Genomic DNA, 17,372 nt, shown 5'->3' with positions numbered 1-17,372 from the left:
TTATGAACTCTTATAGGAATTTTAGGAGAAATCCTTGGATTAATTTCTGAAGGAATTTCCGTAGGAACTCCTTGAAGGCAGATTTTCTGAAATACTTCCTGAAGGAGCGCCTGGAACAGTTTCCCGGAGAATTCGAGGTGGAATTTCCAAAGCAACTCCTTGAGGAAATTCCGGAAGAACTCTTAGAAGAATGTCCTTAGAGTTTCCAAAAGGAATTTCCAAAGGAAATGCTTCTGGAGTTTCCGTTGAGACTTCTTGAGGAATTTTGGAGTATATGCTGATGGGATTTCTGGAGGACTACTGCAAGAATATCCTGAAGAACTCATGGAGGGATTTCGGGATAAATTTCTGGAAAAACTCTGGGCTGACTTTCCGCAGAAACCCGTCAAGGATCTTCTAGATGAACTTTCGGTGTAACTCTTAAAGGAATTTGGAAATGGAAATGCTGACGGGTTTTTCGGAGGACTTCCTGGAAATGTTTCTGAAGGAACTCCTTGAGAAATTTGCGAAAGAACTCATGAAGGAATTTCCGGATGAACTCCTGGAAGAATTTTAGAAGAAATTTCTGTAAAAAAAACCTCAGGCGGACTATTCACAGAAGCTCTTGGAGGAATTTGGAATTTTCCTGGATGCACCGTAAGATAGCCTGTAGCAATTTTTGAAGAAACTCCTTGAAAATTTTCTGGAAGAACTCTAGGCGGAATTTCTGGATGAACTTTTGGAGGAATTCCCTAAAGAACTCTTGGAAGGATTCTTGGAGAAATTTCCGAAGCACATTCTGGAGTAATTTCCTAAGAAATTCCGGGAGGTATTTCCGAATCTACGCCGTCGCCATCGACTGGAATTGGTCGATTACCCTTTTGCCAACAATATTTTCATCGGCGCAAAGTTGTGCTAAAAGTTCAAAACTGAAAATCTAAGAATAAAAAATCTTGAGAATCTTATAACTAAAAACAAAATAATGCCAAATTTTTCATACTTTTATTACTTACAAACATTTTTTATTTCAAAATACTGTTAGTTGAAACAAAAATCTATAATTTGTTAGAATATTGTATATCGATGTGCAAATTTATGAGAAATAAAATGAAGTATAATATTTTTCTGAAATGTATTTTGGAAGCATGAAAGAAATTTCCAGAACACTCCTAAAGGCTACCTTACACCTCAGAGAAATTTTCCGAGGGATTTTGGTACCCGTGTATTTTGAATGGGCCGGGATTTTAATTTTCCATGTCCAAATCCCGAAAACATCGCATATGCAACAATACATTGGGGAAAAATCCACGGACCAAATTCCCGATGATTGACCTTAAGGGGCGGGCCGTACACTAATTACGTAAGCAAATTTTCTGGGTTTTTCAACACCTCCTTCCCTATGTAAGATTTTTTCCATACAAATATTTTTTTTATTTATATGGAGCGTAAGAAAATGGCAGACCCCCCCTCCCCCATAAGTGCTTACGTATTTAATGTACGACCCCTAACCCAGCTGCCAAAAGCGAGGTTTCTTCTGGCTAGTTATTACGTCGCTTTGGTCATTACGTCAAACATATTACGTCTTACATTGTTTCATTTTGGCGAAAAAATGCCAATTACGTCACTTTTTGTAACACAAAACAGATGTAATAATACATGCGATTTACGACGGCGATGATGTGCATCAAATCCGATGTGATATTACAATTTTTTTTTACTGTGAAGTTTTTGTTTTACCTGTTTTTCACTCAAACGTGGTAAAGCAGGACGCGGTTTTTGCTTCTTCCCATCAAACTTCAAAATGTTTCTTGTTTCTTGGTTTACTTATATATTGTCGTAAATTTTTACTACAATTCATTTGATTTTATATCAGTTGATAGCTTTTATCAAGAAATAATATAAAGTTAATTGTTTCAAATTGGTCTTCATAAAAGAAACGCTAACTGTTGACAAAGTGGATTAAAGAATTTATATTTTATAACATTTTTTAAATTTATTCAAATATAGGGGAAGGACGGTCAATATGCACCCCCTAAGCAAATCTTCGAATTTAACTATGATAACAATCGAAAGTATGTACTTCCAATGTGTTAACCAATAATTTAACTTACCATCTATAATGCGGAATAAAAATTTGGACGAAAAACCAATTATATTCCGAGAAAACAATGTTATTTTGAAGCACTGCATTTTCGAGCAAACTCAATCTATGCGGGTTAAAACGCGCCATCCCGAAACAGCAGTGAACTGACAAAAGAATCAAGTATCAATTTATGAAAAGTCCTATTCTCGTTTCCACTCAAATGAAAGCTTATGAAATGTTTTTTTTTGCTTAATTGTTGTGTAACAAGTTGATGTGTGCATACAAGATATGTTAATTCTATAATTTATTTGGTGGGCACATGTGACCTTGTGCATTACGGAGCCAAATCACGATTTTCTGTGCACGGTACACGTATCACGCTTCCAAAAAAATCGTGGAGTGAGATATTAAGGTCTATATGAGTAACCACTGGTTTATATCTCTCGTTAGATTTCTTCCAAAATAGAAAAAAGCTGGAAACACTAAATCGACTTGAGCCACCTCGAAATTTTATCCGAATTAGCTGAAAATTTGACAGGAGGCCTATTTTAGCATAAGAATTGTGATTCTTGGCTGACCGGTTGATTTTTGATACTTTTGAAAACATGAAGAGGTCCAACGATCTATCAGACTGCTTCGAATGTGATATATGCCCTTCTTGATAGTCCAAGAAATCTCTGGATTAAAGCCATAAGGAACCAAAGATTACTTAGATTGTTTCAAATATGGTACATGCCCTTTGTGATGCATAGAATGGAATGTGTTCACAGTATGGCCGTCCAAGAAATCTATGGGGTAAGGCCTTTCGATCTACATGTATAACCATAGATCAATTGGATTGATTCAAATATGGTACATGCCTTTTGTAATGCATACATGAGTAACTAGAGATCGAATGAATTGTTTCAAATATGGAGCATGCCCTTTGTGAATCATAGAATAGAATGTGTCCAAAGTATGAATTCTTGATTGTCCAAAAAATCCCTTCAGATCTACATAAGTAACCATAGAGCAATTACATTATTTCAAATATGATACATGCCCTGTGCCTATGCACCACAAAAGGGCATTTTGTTTTGTTTTGTAGTAGATCTTAAGGCGTTGCTCTAGGTATGTCTTATAACCGACAACCTATGCCGTAGATACATAATATTCTATAATTAAAAATGGTCATGTACCACATTCCAAATTTATCTTCGATTACTCGTAAAAACCTATGTGCCAATCTCAAGGAATTTCTTGGATGATCAAGAACCTCTATTTATTTATCATCAGACTAAGGCCGGAGTGGCCTGTGCTGCACATAAAAGACTTCTCCATTCAGCTCGGTTCATGGCTGCACTTCGCCAACCACGCAGTCTGCGGAGGGTCCGCAAGTCGTCCTCCACCTGATCGATCCACCTTGCCTGCTGTGCACCTCGCCTTCTCGTTCCCGTCGGATCGTTGTCAAGAACCATTTTCACCGGATTACTGTCCGACATTCTGGCTACGTGCCCGGCCCACCGCAGTCTTCTGATTTTCGCGGTGTGAACGATGGATGGTTCTCCCAACAGCTGATGCAACTCGTGGTTCATTCGCCTCCTCCACGTACCGTCCGCCATCTGCAACCCACCATAGATGGTACGCAACACTTTCCTTTCGAAAACTCCCAGTGCGCGTTGGTCCTCCACGAGCATCGTCCAGGTCTCGTGTCCGTAGAGAACTACCGGTCTTATAAGCGTTTTGTAGATAGTCAGTTTGGTACGGCGGCGAACTCTATTCGATCGGAGCTTCTTGCGGAGTCCAAAGTACGTACGATTTCCAGCCACTATGCGTCTCCGAATTTCTCTGCTGGTATCGTTATCGGCGGTCACCAGTGAGCCCAAGTACACGAATTCTTCAACCACCTCGATTTCGTCACCACCGATAGAAACTCGTGGTGGGTGGCTCACATTGACCTCTCTTGAGCCTCTTCCTATCATGTACTTCGTCTTCGACGTGTTGATGACTAGTCCAATCCGTTTAGCTTCGCTTTTCAGTCTGATGTAGGCTTCCTCCATCCTCTCAAAGTTACGTGCCATGATATCAATGCACATTGGTCCCAGAGTCGAATCTAGCAAGACAAAAATGTTTGAGCCGAAACTATTTGTTTTAGATACATGGTGTCTTTGGGGAAAAAATTTCATATTTTTTGACGATTTTTTTCCATGTAGTGAAATTAGGGTGGTACCTATATTTCAGAAGTTCATAATATCAACTTTTTAATTTTTCGATAAAGACTTGTGCAATGTTCCACAAAGTTGTAGAGCAATTAATTTTGAGCAACTTTGCCGAATAAACCATTTTCTATCACTTATGGTTCACAAGTTATGAGCTTTTTAATAAATGTGTTAGGTCCCTTAAAATCGGTATTTTCACATAACTTTTATACATTCATTTCTCGCATAAACTTTGTTCCGAGCACTTTTAGGACTTTTGAAGACGCACATTTTGTTAAAGAACCATGGATCTATCTCTTATGACAAAAAGTTATCCAAGTTTTGTATGAAAAACACGTTTTTTTCATATGCGTATATTTCAGAATGGAGCAAACCGATTTTCAATCTATTGATTCTATCCGAAAGCTCGCATTTTCTGTGTTTATGGTGGAAAAACTGAGAGAGCGTTTTTGTTTAAAGCGTTTTATTCCATTTCGAAAAAAATATGTTTTAAACGAAAAACGGCTATAACTTTATAAATAAACGAGATAGGTCAATGGGTCCTTAACAACAAATGTGCCTTTAGAAGTTCTAAATGTGGTCCATACAAAATACCCATCAAAAATCAATATCTAAAAATATATTTAAAAAAACGGTTTTCGTAAGGAAATGAACGTTAGTTAGATCAAAGTAGGCTGGTCGACAGAGCGTATGATTTTGTTTTTACGTTATTGTGCCTTGCAACAAAAATTACAACTTTCGTGATAATTTTCCAATAGTCTCATAGATGTGAAAAATTTCTCCGCAGTACAAATAGCACGTGCTATCCAAGCATTCACCGCTAGGATGCACCACGTGGCGGCCAAATGTAAAGCTTTGATTTTAACGTAATAGTAATAAAAACATTTCAGTAGTTAACCATTGGTCATCTTCGCTTTCTTCCACTGGCGATACCGAAAAAAATATAATCAAAACAAGATCGGCTTGTAAAAAAGGCTATACTTCAAAACTGACGTACTTTTAACGCTACATATCCAACAGAAAACCAAGCTACTACCATTAATATGCATAGTAGCCTGATTTTCTGTTTGATGTTTAGCACGGCACACAAAAGACATGGCAGTCTCAACGCGTATGTAAACATTCAGTATGAATGAACCGGTGAACCGAGAAAATGCGCTCTCTAGTTCAGCCTACTTTGATCGATCTAACGTTTATTTACTTACGAAAACCGTTTTTTTTTTAAATATATTTTTATGTATTGATTTTTGAGGGATACTTTGTATGGACCATATTTAGAACTTCTAAAGACACATCTTTTTGTTGAAGACCCATGGACCTACCTCGTTTATTTATCAAGTTATAGCCGTTTTTCGATAAAAAACATATCTTTTCAAAATAAAATAAAACGCTTCAAGCTAAAACGCTCTCAGTTTTCCACCATAAACGCAGAAAATGCGAGCTTTCGAATAGAACCAATAGATTGAAAATCGGTTTGCTCCATTTTGAAATATACGCATATGAAAAAAACATGTTTTCATACAAAAACTCGAATAACTTTTTTGTTATAGGAGATAGATCCATAGATCTTTAACAAAATGTGCGTCTTCAAAAGTCCTAAAAGTGCTCGGAACAAAGTTTATGCGAGAAATGAATGTTTAAAAAGTTATGTGAAGAATACCGATTTTTAGGGACCGCCCTAACGTATTTGTTGAAAAAGCTCATAACTTGTGAACCATAAGTGATAGAAAAATGGTTTCTTCGGCAAAGTTACTCAAAATTAATTGCTCTACAACTTTGTGGATTATTGTCTTTATCGAAAAATTAAAAAGTTGATATTATGAACTTCTGAAATATAGGTACCACCCAAATTTCACTACATGGAAAAAAATCGTCAAAAAATATGAAATTTTTTTCCCAAAGACACTATGTATCTTAAACTAATAGTTTTGGCGCAAACATTTTTGTCTTGCTAGGTTCGACTCTGGGACCATTGTGCAATGTCGTCGGCGAAACCAAATAACTGGACGGACTTCGTGAAAATCGTACCACTCGTGTCAATCCCTGCCCTTCGTATTACTCCCTCCAAAGCGATGTTGAATAGCAGACACGAAAGACCATCACCTTGCCGTAACCCTCTACGCGTTTCGAAGGACTCGAGAATGCCCATGAAACTCGAACTACGCACATCACCCGATCCATCGTCGCCTTGATCAACCGTATCAGTTTATCCGGAAATCCGTGTTCGTGCATTAGCTGCCATAGCTGGTCCCGATCGATTGTATCATATGCGGCTTTGAAGTCGATAAATAGATGATGTGTGGGCACGTTGTATTCGCGGCATTTCTGCAATACCTGACGAACGGCGAACACCTGATCTGTGATAGAGCGTTCACCCATAAATCCCGCCTGATACTGCCCCACGAACTCACTTGCAATTGGTGTTAGTCGACATAAATTTTGGGAGAGTACCTTGTAGGCGGCGTTCAGCAATGTGATTGCGCGGTAGTTGCTACAATCCAGCTGATTGCCCTTTTGTAGATGGGACACACGACACCTTCCATCCACTCCTGCGGTAGAACCTCATCCTCCCAAACCTTGGTAATTACCCAGTGCAGCTCTTGCCAGTGCCTCACCACCGTGTTTAAACAGCTTTCTGATAGTTGGTCCAGGGACTCCAGGGACTTTGTTGTTTTTCAGCCGGCCGATCTCCTCCTCGATTTCCTGGAGATTCGGAGCCGGATGTCGCATGTCCTGCGTGCGTGCTCCTAGGTTCATTACCATATCGTCACCGTTGTCTGCCATATCGCCGTTCAGGTGCTCTTCGTTATGCTGCCCCCACCTTTGGATCACCTCACGCTCGTTTGTAAGAAGGCTCCCGTTTATGTCCTTACATATATCGGGATATGGCACGTGGCCCTTACGTGAACGGTTTAACTTCTCATAGAACTTTCGTGCGTTATTAGCGCGGTACAGTTGCTCCGTCTCTTCACGGTCTCGATCTTCCTGCTGGCGCTTTTTCCTCCGAAAAATCGAGTTTTGTTTGTCCGCGTCCGTTTGTATCGCGCCTCGTTCGCCCTCGTGCGGTGTTGCAGCAATCTGCTGCATTCTTCTCCTCAACTAACTGCTCACATTCGCCGTCATACCAGTCGTTTCTCTGATCCGGAGCCACCGTGCCTAGTGCAGCGGTTGCGGTGCTTCCAATGGCGGATCGAATATCTCTCCAGCCATCTTCAAGAGATGCTGCGCCTAGCTGCTCTTCCGTTGGGAGTGCCACTTCCAGCTGCTGCGCGTAGTCTTGGGCTAGTCTACCGTCTTGTAGCCGCCCAATGTTAAGCCGCGGCGGACGACTCCGACGCGTGTTGATCACCGTCGAGAGTTTTGAGCGCAGATATACTGCGACGAGGTAGTGGTCGGATTCAATATTCGCACTGCGGTAAGTGCGTACGTTCGTGATGTCGGAGAAGAATTTACCGTCGATTAGAACGTGGTCGATTTGGTTTTCCGTTACTTGATTAGGTGATTTCCATGTGGCCTTGTGCATATTCTTACGGGGGAAGAAAGTGCTTCGGACTACCATTCCGCGGGAGGCTGCAAAGTTTATGCATCGTTGGCCGTTGTCGTTCGATACGGTATGCAGACTATCCGGTCCGATGACCGGTCTATACATTTCCTTCCTTCCTACCTGAGCGTTCATGTCACCGATGACGATTTTGACGTCCCGCAGTGGGCATCCATCGTATGTCTGCTCCAGCTGCGCATAGAACGCTTCTTTCTCGTCGTCGGATCTCCCTTCGTGTGGGCAGTGCACGTTGATGATGCTATAGTTGAAGAAACGGCCTTTTATCCTCAGCTTGCTCATCCTTGCGTTGATTGGCTGCCACCCAATCACGCGTTGGCGCATCTTTCCCAGCACTATGAAGCCGGTTCCCAGCTCGTTGGTGGTGCCACAGCTTTGGTAGAAGGTAGCCGCTCGATGCCCGCTTTTCCACACTTTCTGTCCTGTCCAGCAGATTTCCTGCAGCGCTACGACATCGAAGTTGCGGGGATGTAATTCATCGTAGATTATCCTATCGCAACCTGCGAAGCCTAGCGACCAGCAATTCCATGTTCCAAGCTTCCAATCGTGATCCTTTATTCGTCGCCTAGGTCGTTGCCGATTGTATCGAGTCGTATTACATTCTTTTTCGTTCGTAATAGTTGTTTTTAAAGGCGGCTTATTGCGCCTGCGCAACCCTCCTGTCTCGTCGGACGGCAGTCGTGTCAGGGCTGTTTAGCGTCCCACCTAACACCAGGACTTGGGCGTGTGCGCGTTGAGCGGCACACGGTCGCTTTGGCGGAGCCTTCTTGCGGATACATGCAGCTTTTTATAGAGGTTTAACAGAGCCCACTGTCAAACTCCACCACATCCTAGGCAGGCACTACAATTAACAAATGGCCTGGGGAGGGATCGTCAAGCCCTTGGACATAGTCCCTGCTGCCCCCAACCTCTGCCGCTGACATATTCTATTCTACACATCCAAAAGGGCATGTACCACATTTAAATAGTCCGATAAATCTTAAAGTGATACGTCTAGATCTTAAAACCTAACTCCAGGGGTTTTTTTGAATGACCTAGAATCGCTTACGATGGCTCATTCTGTTCTAACCATCCAAAAGGTCATGTGTCATAATTTAAACAGCCCGACAGAACTTTAGCTACGCGTGTAGATCTGAGGACCTAACTCCAGGGGTTTCTTGATTGACCGAAAACCTCTGCCGTTGAATTTTTCTATTCTACACATCCAAAAGGGCACGTACCACATTTAAAACAGTCCGATACATCTTTAGTGTCGCATGTAGATCTAAAGGCCTAACTCCAGGAATTTCTTGAATGCCCCAGAATTTCCTACGATGGGTCAACATATTCTACACGACCAAAAGGACATGTGCCATAACTGAAACAGTCCGATTGATCTTTAGTTACGCGTGTAGATCTGAGGACCTAACTCCAGGGATTTCTTGGATGACCAAGAACCTCTATCGCTGACTCATTCTATTCTACACATCCAAAAGGGCATGTACCACATTTGAAACAGTCCGATACTTCTTTAGCTACGCTTGTAGATCTTTAGCCCTTACTCCAGGGATTTCTTGGATGCCCAAAAATCTATGCTAAAAAAACTCTATTCTGAGTAGTCTCCATACTATTTACTTCTCTCCCTTCGTCTCTCTGCTCGCTTTTTTCTCTATTCTGCAATTTCACTCCTTGCACCTTGCACCTCTCACGTCTCGTTTCTCACTTCTCACATTATCAATTTTCATATTCCTCTTCATGCTATTTAACTGCTCATTTCTCACACAAAGTATCTCGCTTATTACTTCTCACCTTCTACTACTTGCTTCTCGCTTTTCACTGATCACATCTTATTTCGCACTTCTTACTGCTTGCCTATCGCTTCTCACTTCTCAATTCTCATTCTTTTTTCTCGCTTCTCCCATCTCACTCCTCAGTTCTCATATCCCAAATCTCAGCTTACAATTCACGATTGATTATAAAACTATTGAGGGCTTTTTAATGGAATTCTCAATTCCTACTTCTCACTTGTTGTTTCTCACTTCTCACTTCTCATCACTCATAACTTCTCACTCATCACTTTTCACTTTTGTTCTCTCACTTTTCAATTTTTACTTTTTTACTTTTTTATTGATATTTATTTAAAAATAAATTATTATTGGCACAGGCCCTTCTCAAACTATGACATCCATAGTCAAGCACATCAGATGGGCGTATTTTATCCTGCATGCAGAGGTTTCATTAAAATGTGTGTTTTTCTATGAAAAATGTAGTGAAGTTAACTTTTTAACAATCTTAACAATCTTTACTCATTTGTTTTTCCAGACATGTGCAAAGATTATTGAAAAAATGTTTTTATCTAGTGGAAAATCCTTAAGGGAACGGAAGCTTAAATTTTATCAAAAGGCGGAAAAAAACAAATTTATTTTTAAAATTTTTATTATAGATGTCTTGACTATTATTTTTAATTTGAAGATCTAAAAACATAATAGGCGTGGTGTGTTACGGTGTAAGATCTACCACGGCCACATTGTCAGCTACAGGCAAATCCTGACCCAACGAATGCCTTCCCAATATCCAACTCCGTGGTACTTATGAGGATGTCGCTGAGTCGGAGGCCTCTCGTTAAGTAAGTAGGGGAACAGGTGGTAAAATGAACACGTTAAGGACTTGCGTTGAATTCAAGCATAAAACGAGGATAATTTGCAAGTTTTACCACTTGGTTCAGCAATTTAACTCATATTCTTATTGCACTGAACAATTTTTTCGCTAATAAACATTGTTTTATATAGTTTTTCATCGAAATAAAAAACATCGAAATTTCGCATGTGCAATAATAGTGCGGGTAAAATGAACACTGTCTGGTGGTAAAATGAATATCGCTTCTAAAACCTTTTAGAAACATTTAATTTTCTTTTTTTTAACTCTAGCACTGTATATATAACTAGTTAAGATTATGAGAGCCTTTTGAAAAATCTGGTATAACTTTTGAAAAGCCCTTAATTATCAATATAATAAAAAGAAGAAAAAAGTTTTGATATATCAGTTATTTTAAATTAAATTTACATATTCAAAGTTTTATCTTGGTGTTTGGATATGGTTTGTTTCTTAAACTTCTGCTTCACAATTGCACAACTTTTATAATAAATTTGTGAAAGTTTGATACAAGTGTTCATTTTACCCCCATACGTGCCTTGTGATAAATAACTCTTCCTCTAACTATGCAAACCAATGATTTTACTATTTACAACTGCAACATCTTTGTGAAGGTTGTCCTATTTGCCGCTGTGGTTAGAACAGGTTTGAATCAATGCTATTATGAATTTATTGAGAATTAAAGCTTGCGGAAAAATGGTTAAAAATTACATCAGACCCTATTTTTACGGCCTCATTTGATATTTTGGATAGTAATAGCTATTCGTTCGGTCTCAAAACCAAAATATTAGCTCAGGTACCTTATTTTATTTCGAGGGAAACGTCTGCATGACGTCTGCATGACATACGCCCAAATAGTGTTTTAATATAAATATAGCCACCTGTTCATTTTACCACCTCTTCCCCTACTACATAGTAATCCTCATGCTTTTGTGATTTTTATCCTAGATTGAAATCAAGGAGCACACCCACCTTGATTTCTGATTGCAATCTGAATACGGATTTCAAAAGAAAAACATGAGTATCACTAGTGTCCAATCTACGAAGTACACCGTAACTATGCTATGCTATGTTATGCTATGCTATAACTCATTTTGTGCTGTACAGCCAGTCAAAAACAAGCCCTCAAGCGAGTGCGGTTCTCAAAACAGCAATGTCGTGGAACAGTTTGGCTACATCTCCCTGCACCAAAAAAAAAAACAGCTGAAAACATCAACAACAAGACCCCATTTTTCCAAAATAAAAAATCTAAACATGTTTATTCTATTTCATATATTCTGTGTTCTTTAATAATCAGGTAGCCAGTCTTTTGCTGGTTCACTTGAGCGTTTTCTATTATTGAGACAAATGAAACACATTCTAGACTTTTAGATACTTCAAGTCGGTTTGGCTTTAACTTAGGTAGCTGTAACTGAATAAAGCGACATTTATGGTATACCTTATGTAAAACTGCTTGTACTTCCATAAAAAGGAAAGCTGGTTTAAAACTATTGGTTGAACCCTTCGTGGGATCCGTTTAGGTTCATCGATATCAAAATCTTCTTTATCGATCTGTTGAATCTATCTTTTCCAATGTTTTGGGATTTCCACATAAATGGTGATACCTATTCAAATATTGGAAGATGAAACCATAAATTGGCGAATTTCTGTAGATCTATAACCAAATTCAACGCAGCCTTTTTAAAATCATTATTGGAATCTTGATTGGAACAAGCGAATGCAACCTCTGCGTTGTTGATCAGGCGTTATCAAATCCAGAGATATAAAGGTTGAGGAGCACTTAGGTTGACAGGTACACAAATGCAGAGATAGAATCCCTATGATTAAATCCCATAATCAATCTTGCATGCTGAGTTCTATAAAAGCTGAGATTTGTTGAAATCCCAAAAATAAGAATAAACTCAATGCATGCTGTTTCAAATCTGAGAGTAGAATGATGCTCTTGAAACTTACTTACTTGATACTTGATGGGCTACAGCTCTTCGATGAACCTACGCCGAATGGAGTATCCTTCTCCACTGGACTCGATCCTGGGCCAATCGCTTCCAGTCGCCCTGAACATTGAGCGCCCTCAGGTCCTCTTCAACTGCAAAAAGCCATCGTGTCCGCAGCCTTCCACGAAGCCTGCGGCCTCTTCCGGGTTCTCTACTAAATATTATCTTCGCTTGTCGTTCTTCCGGCATACGAATAACGTGACCAGCCCACCGTAGTCTGCCGTGTTGTATAAGCTTGATAATATCCAGCCCTTTATACACCTGGTACAATTCGTGATTCATGCGACACCGCCAGATATTGTTCTCCTGTTTACCGCCTTACGCTTAAACACTCCGAAAGCTCTCCGATCAGCCTCCTTTAACGTTCATGTCTCATGGCCGTATAAAGCCACCGGAAGAATCAGAGTAGTATACAGCGCGAGTTTTGTTTTCGTTTGCAGACTACGAGACTTAAGCTGGATACGAAGTCCGTAATAAGCCCTATTTGCAGCTGCAATACGCCTTTTCACCTCGCGGGTAACATCATTATCGCACGTCACTAATGTTCCAAGATACACAAATTCTTCCACCACTTCAAATTTTTCACCATTCAGCACCATTTCGCTACCACCACCACTAATGAACCCACGTTGATTGCCAGCGACCATGTACTTCGTTTTGCTGGTATTGATCGTGAGTCCAATCCTCGCTGTCTCCATCTTAAAAGGCACAAAAGCCTCTTCCACGGCACGGCTATCAATTCCGATAATATCGATATCGTCCGCAAATCCCAGGAGCATATGCGATTTTGTGATAATGGTACCGCTTCTTTGCACACCAGCTCTCCTAATCGCTCCCTCGAGCGCTATATTGAACAGTAGATTCGAGAGTGCATCACCCTGCTTTAATTCATCTAAGGTAACAAATGACGTCGATATTTCATCCGCAACCCTTACACTTGATTTCGATCCGTCCAACGTTATACGAATCAGCCGTATCAGTTTCGCCGGAAAACCATGTTCAAGCATAATTTGCCATAATTCATTCCGTTTCACTGAATCGTACGCCGCCTTGAAATCAATAAACAGATGATGTGTCTGCAAGTTGTACTCCCGGAATTTATCAAGGATTTGTCTTAGGGAAAACATTTGATCCGTCGTTGATCGACCCTCATGAAAACCTGCTTGGTATTCGCCGACGAAGGACTCTTCAAGCGGTTTCAATCTGTTGAACAGAATACGAGACATAATTTTGTACTCCGAATTTAGGAGGGTTATTGCTCGGTAATTGGCGCACTTCAGTCTGTGCCTTTTCTTAAAGAGAAGGCAAATGAGGCCGTCCCACCAGCTAACAGGCAATTCCTCGTCTTCCCATATTTTCGACATAATATGGTGCAAAACTTCATAAAGTTGCTCACTGCCACTTTTTTGAGAAGTCAGCTAGGAGCTGGTCCTTCCACGCAGCCTAATTGTTTTTCAACTCTTTAATAGCTTTTCTAAACTCATCTAGTGTAGGGTAGGCGACTCCACAGCATGTCTATCGTCGCTAATATTTATTCTGTTCACCGATGCACCGTCACTTCCACTATTCAACAAAGTCTCGAAGTGTTGCTGTCAGCAAATTCCCTTGTTGGTCGTTGCACATGACGGGAGATGGCGCTGTCTTTCTCCGCACGCCATTGACGGACTCATAAAACCTCCGCATATCGTTCTGCTTATTTTTTCCTGCGCCTCACTAATAACTTTTTTTTCATACTCTTTTTTCTTCCTGCGGTGGGTTCGTTTTTCGGCTGCTCTTGCTTCCTTGTACCGATCTCTATTCGATCGGGTACCCGACACCAACATCCAGCTTCTGGCAACGTTCTTCTCGTCTGTCACTCTCTGACACTCCACATCGAACCAACCCGTCCTGGGTCGCCTCTGTGCAGTGCCTACCACTTCTCGTGCTGTTGTGCTCACCGCTCCATGGATCGACTCCCATAGATCGTTGATGTTGTCGCTAACGTTGATTGCACTTATCCGTTCGTCGAGCTTCTGGCGGTACTCAGCCGATACTCCTCCCACCGACAATCGTTGGATATTGTGGCGCATCGTTCGCTGTGATCTTTCGTAAGATACAGTTGACAACCATGATCGAATACTGACAACGAGGTAGTGATCAGAGTCAATGTTCGGACCTCTGAATGTCCGCACATCGATAACATCCGAGAAATAGCGCCCATCCACCAGAACATGGTCTATCTGGTTGCAAGTTTCACCATTTGGGTGTCTCCAGGTGTGCTTTCGGATGTTCTTTCGTGCAAAGTAGGTGCTACTGATGGCCATCCCTCTGGCAGCAGCAAAATTTACTAGCCGTAGGCCGTTGTCATTGGTAGCGGAGTGAAGGCTCTCCCTACCGACCTGAGCGTTAGCGTCTCCGATAACAATTTTCACGTCATGCTTTGGGCACTCTCCATAGGCTTTATCAAGACATTCATAAAACGTGTCCTTCACGTCGTCGGATTTATCGTTTGTCGGTGCGTAAACGTTGATTAGGCTGTAATTGAAGAATTTGCCCCGTATCCTCAACACACAGATTCGTTCGCTAATGGGTTTCCACCGCATCACTCGCTACGAAACCAACTCCATGCTCTGCTTTTTCACCGCCGCTGTGATAGATGTTATACTTGAATGCAGTATTGGTCGTGGGGTCCACGGCTCGGAATTCACGTTCTCCGGATCTAGGCCATCGGATTTCTTGAATAGCGGCCACGTTCACTCCAACCTTCTGCAGTTCACGAGCCAGAAGGCTCAATCGTCCAGGTTCATTTAGGGTCCTGACATTCCAGGTACCGAGTTTCCAATCATAGTCCTTATTTCGTTGCCGGGTCGGTTGCCAAAAATAACGTTCTCTTTTTCTTCTATCTCCATTTTTCGTGGTATTTGAGAGGCTTCAGTAAGCTACCTTACCGGGGTCGCGTTACCTACATCGCGATGATGGGGCTGCCACCTTAGGTATAGCTGACGCGATACAGCATTTCGTTAATCAGCCGCTGGGTACCAGGCAGACGCTGTTTGAGCCGCACCTCCTGGTGAACAGACGCTCAAGGCGTACCTTCTCACATCCGGTTTGATATTGAGCACAAAACATTAGGCTATTATAGCAAACAAATGACGGTTGTCAGAATGACAGCATCTTTTATCTGTAAAAAGATACATGGGGGTGCCCATAACCGGACGGTGCCCACAATCGAACCTCCTCCCCTACCTTTATTATGCAATTTAGCGTAATGGTGTCTTCGAGACATTTTATCAATAAGTTATTACGCTTCTTTGGAGGTATTCAGCTTACTGATCAATCCCTCTAAAAGTGAGATGAAAAATTTATTTTTTCACTTCACAACATATAAGGTTCTTCATAAAATTTGAAGTAAAAGTTCCCCTGAAACACTTCGTCGAAGACACTAAGTTCGTTATTCCGTTAGTTTTGGAGATTTTTTACGTTTTTTGCTGACAACCCTTTAAAAATGATTTTTTTTCCCTATCTTTTTCAATTTCATTTCTACATTTTTTGCATGGAGTTCGGTGCGTGCTTTCTCTTGCTTCGGACAGCAGAACGATCGCGTGATCTGCCGAAATATTGTGTTCTGCATTGCGCGGCCGGTAATAAGAGTAGCCATCGAACAAGTGCATGTTTTAGTCGTCGGGAAAAAAACTATCTTGTGTTCGGTGTCCTGCGCAGTCGAAAAAAGCGCGATCCTCAATAGTTTGCTGTAGCCATCGAGCAAGTGAGTACAGAGTGATGCGCTTCCGTGCAGTCAACCAAAATGCGAATCTCCTCAGTTTTCATATGCCACCGGGAGCGCATTTTTTAATTTTTAACTAGTATTAGTGTTATTTTCCATCCCATAGATCGCATCGCTTACCAAAGTGAATCCAGATAAATTATCCTTTGTAACTAAAACGATATCCTATCCTAAGACAATCGTGGAGATGTAGAGATATTCTTGGTCTCTAGTAGCAACGAGAGTCGGACTAACAATCCTTCCATTCCTATATGACCGTTAGGACATGGCCGGCGCCGTTATTGACTTTAAATATGTATGCTCCTGAAACGTGTACATTGAGAATATGTAGCTAATTCCAAGCCCTATTCATTGTGTGAGTTGTGAGCGAATTTAAGGAATGTTTCATCAAAAACCATTTCCTACTATGCAAAGCAAAAACTCTCCCATCACAAGGAGTTGATGAACCAATACACCATGCGTCTCCATATACTTGTATGCTTATACCATAGATATGTATAATAATTGTTGCCTATACGTCAAACATATTTAAAGCTTGTTCAAAGACTAATTAAGACGTTCATGTCCCATACAAATGCCAGTTTATTCAGTGCTCATCAAGTACTAGACCATACAACTACACAACCACATTTAAAAATCACCTTGATTCATGTACTGAGTTTAGCGACTGGTACTCCTTAATAAGTTGCTATGGCAACTGTTCAATTGTTACGTAAATTTTAACATTGGAAAAAAATGAAATGTTTTGGATTACCACGTGAAAGTGTTCAAGAGTTTCGAAGAAATGGCGTGTGTGTTGAACGAAAGGCAATTGACCGGTATAAACCCGTTGTGAATGACCCCTCCTCGTAACCCAATACTTTATTTCCTTTGCAGATTTCTATTCTAGAAGCATGAATAAATTTCTCATGGAAATGCCGAATCCTACCATTATTCAGAAATCTATTTTCGGTTGAATTAAAACTGCTTCCAAATGATCAAACAATCTTTGTACCGTCATTCTAAATTCGATGAACGTCTCTTGTTTTACTGCCTGCTCGTACTAAGTATATTAAACGTTGTTCTGATCAGCTGTAAAGTAGTCGTAATGTTCCGATCCTTCAATCCCTTATTTTACTGTTACCGGCAAAAATAACTTCAAACGAAATTGTAAAGCTTCAAATTA

General features: G+C 40.8%; 1 protein-coding gene across 3 annotated transcripts in view; it reads left to right on the top strand.

Annotated features, from left to right (window-relative positions):
* The window catches only part of LOC134202619 (uncharacterized), a 708,184-nt gene that overhangs the window by 598,527 nt on the left and 92,285 nt on the right, over positions 1-17,372 (top strand). The window lies entirely within an intron of this gene.

The sequence above is a fragment of the Armigeres subalbatus genome, chromosome 1 (assembly GCF_024139115.2).
Source record: "Armigeres subalbatus isolate Guangzhou_Male chromosome 1, GZ_Asu_2, whole genome shotgun sequence".
Lineage (NCBI taxonomy): Eukaryota > Metazoa > Arthropoda > Insecta > Diptera > Culicidae > Armigeres > Armigeres subalbatus.
Note: the sequence above shows the minus strand (reverse complement) of the source record. Positions and strands in the feature narration are given on the sequence as shown.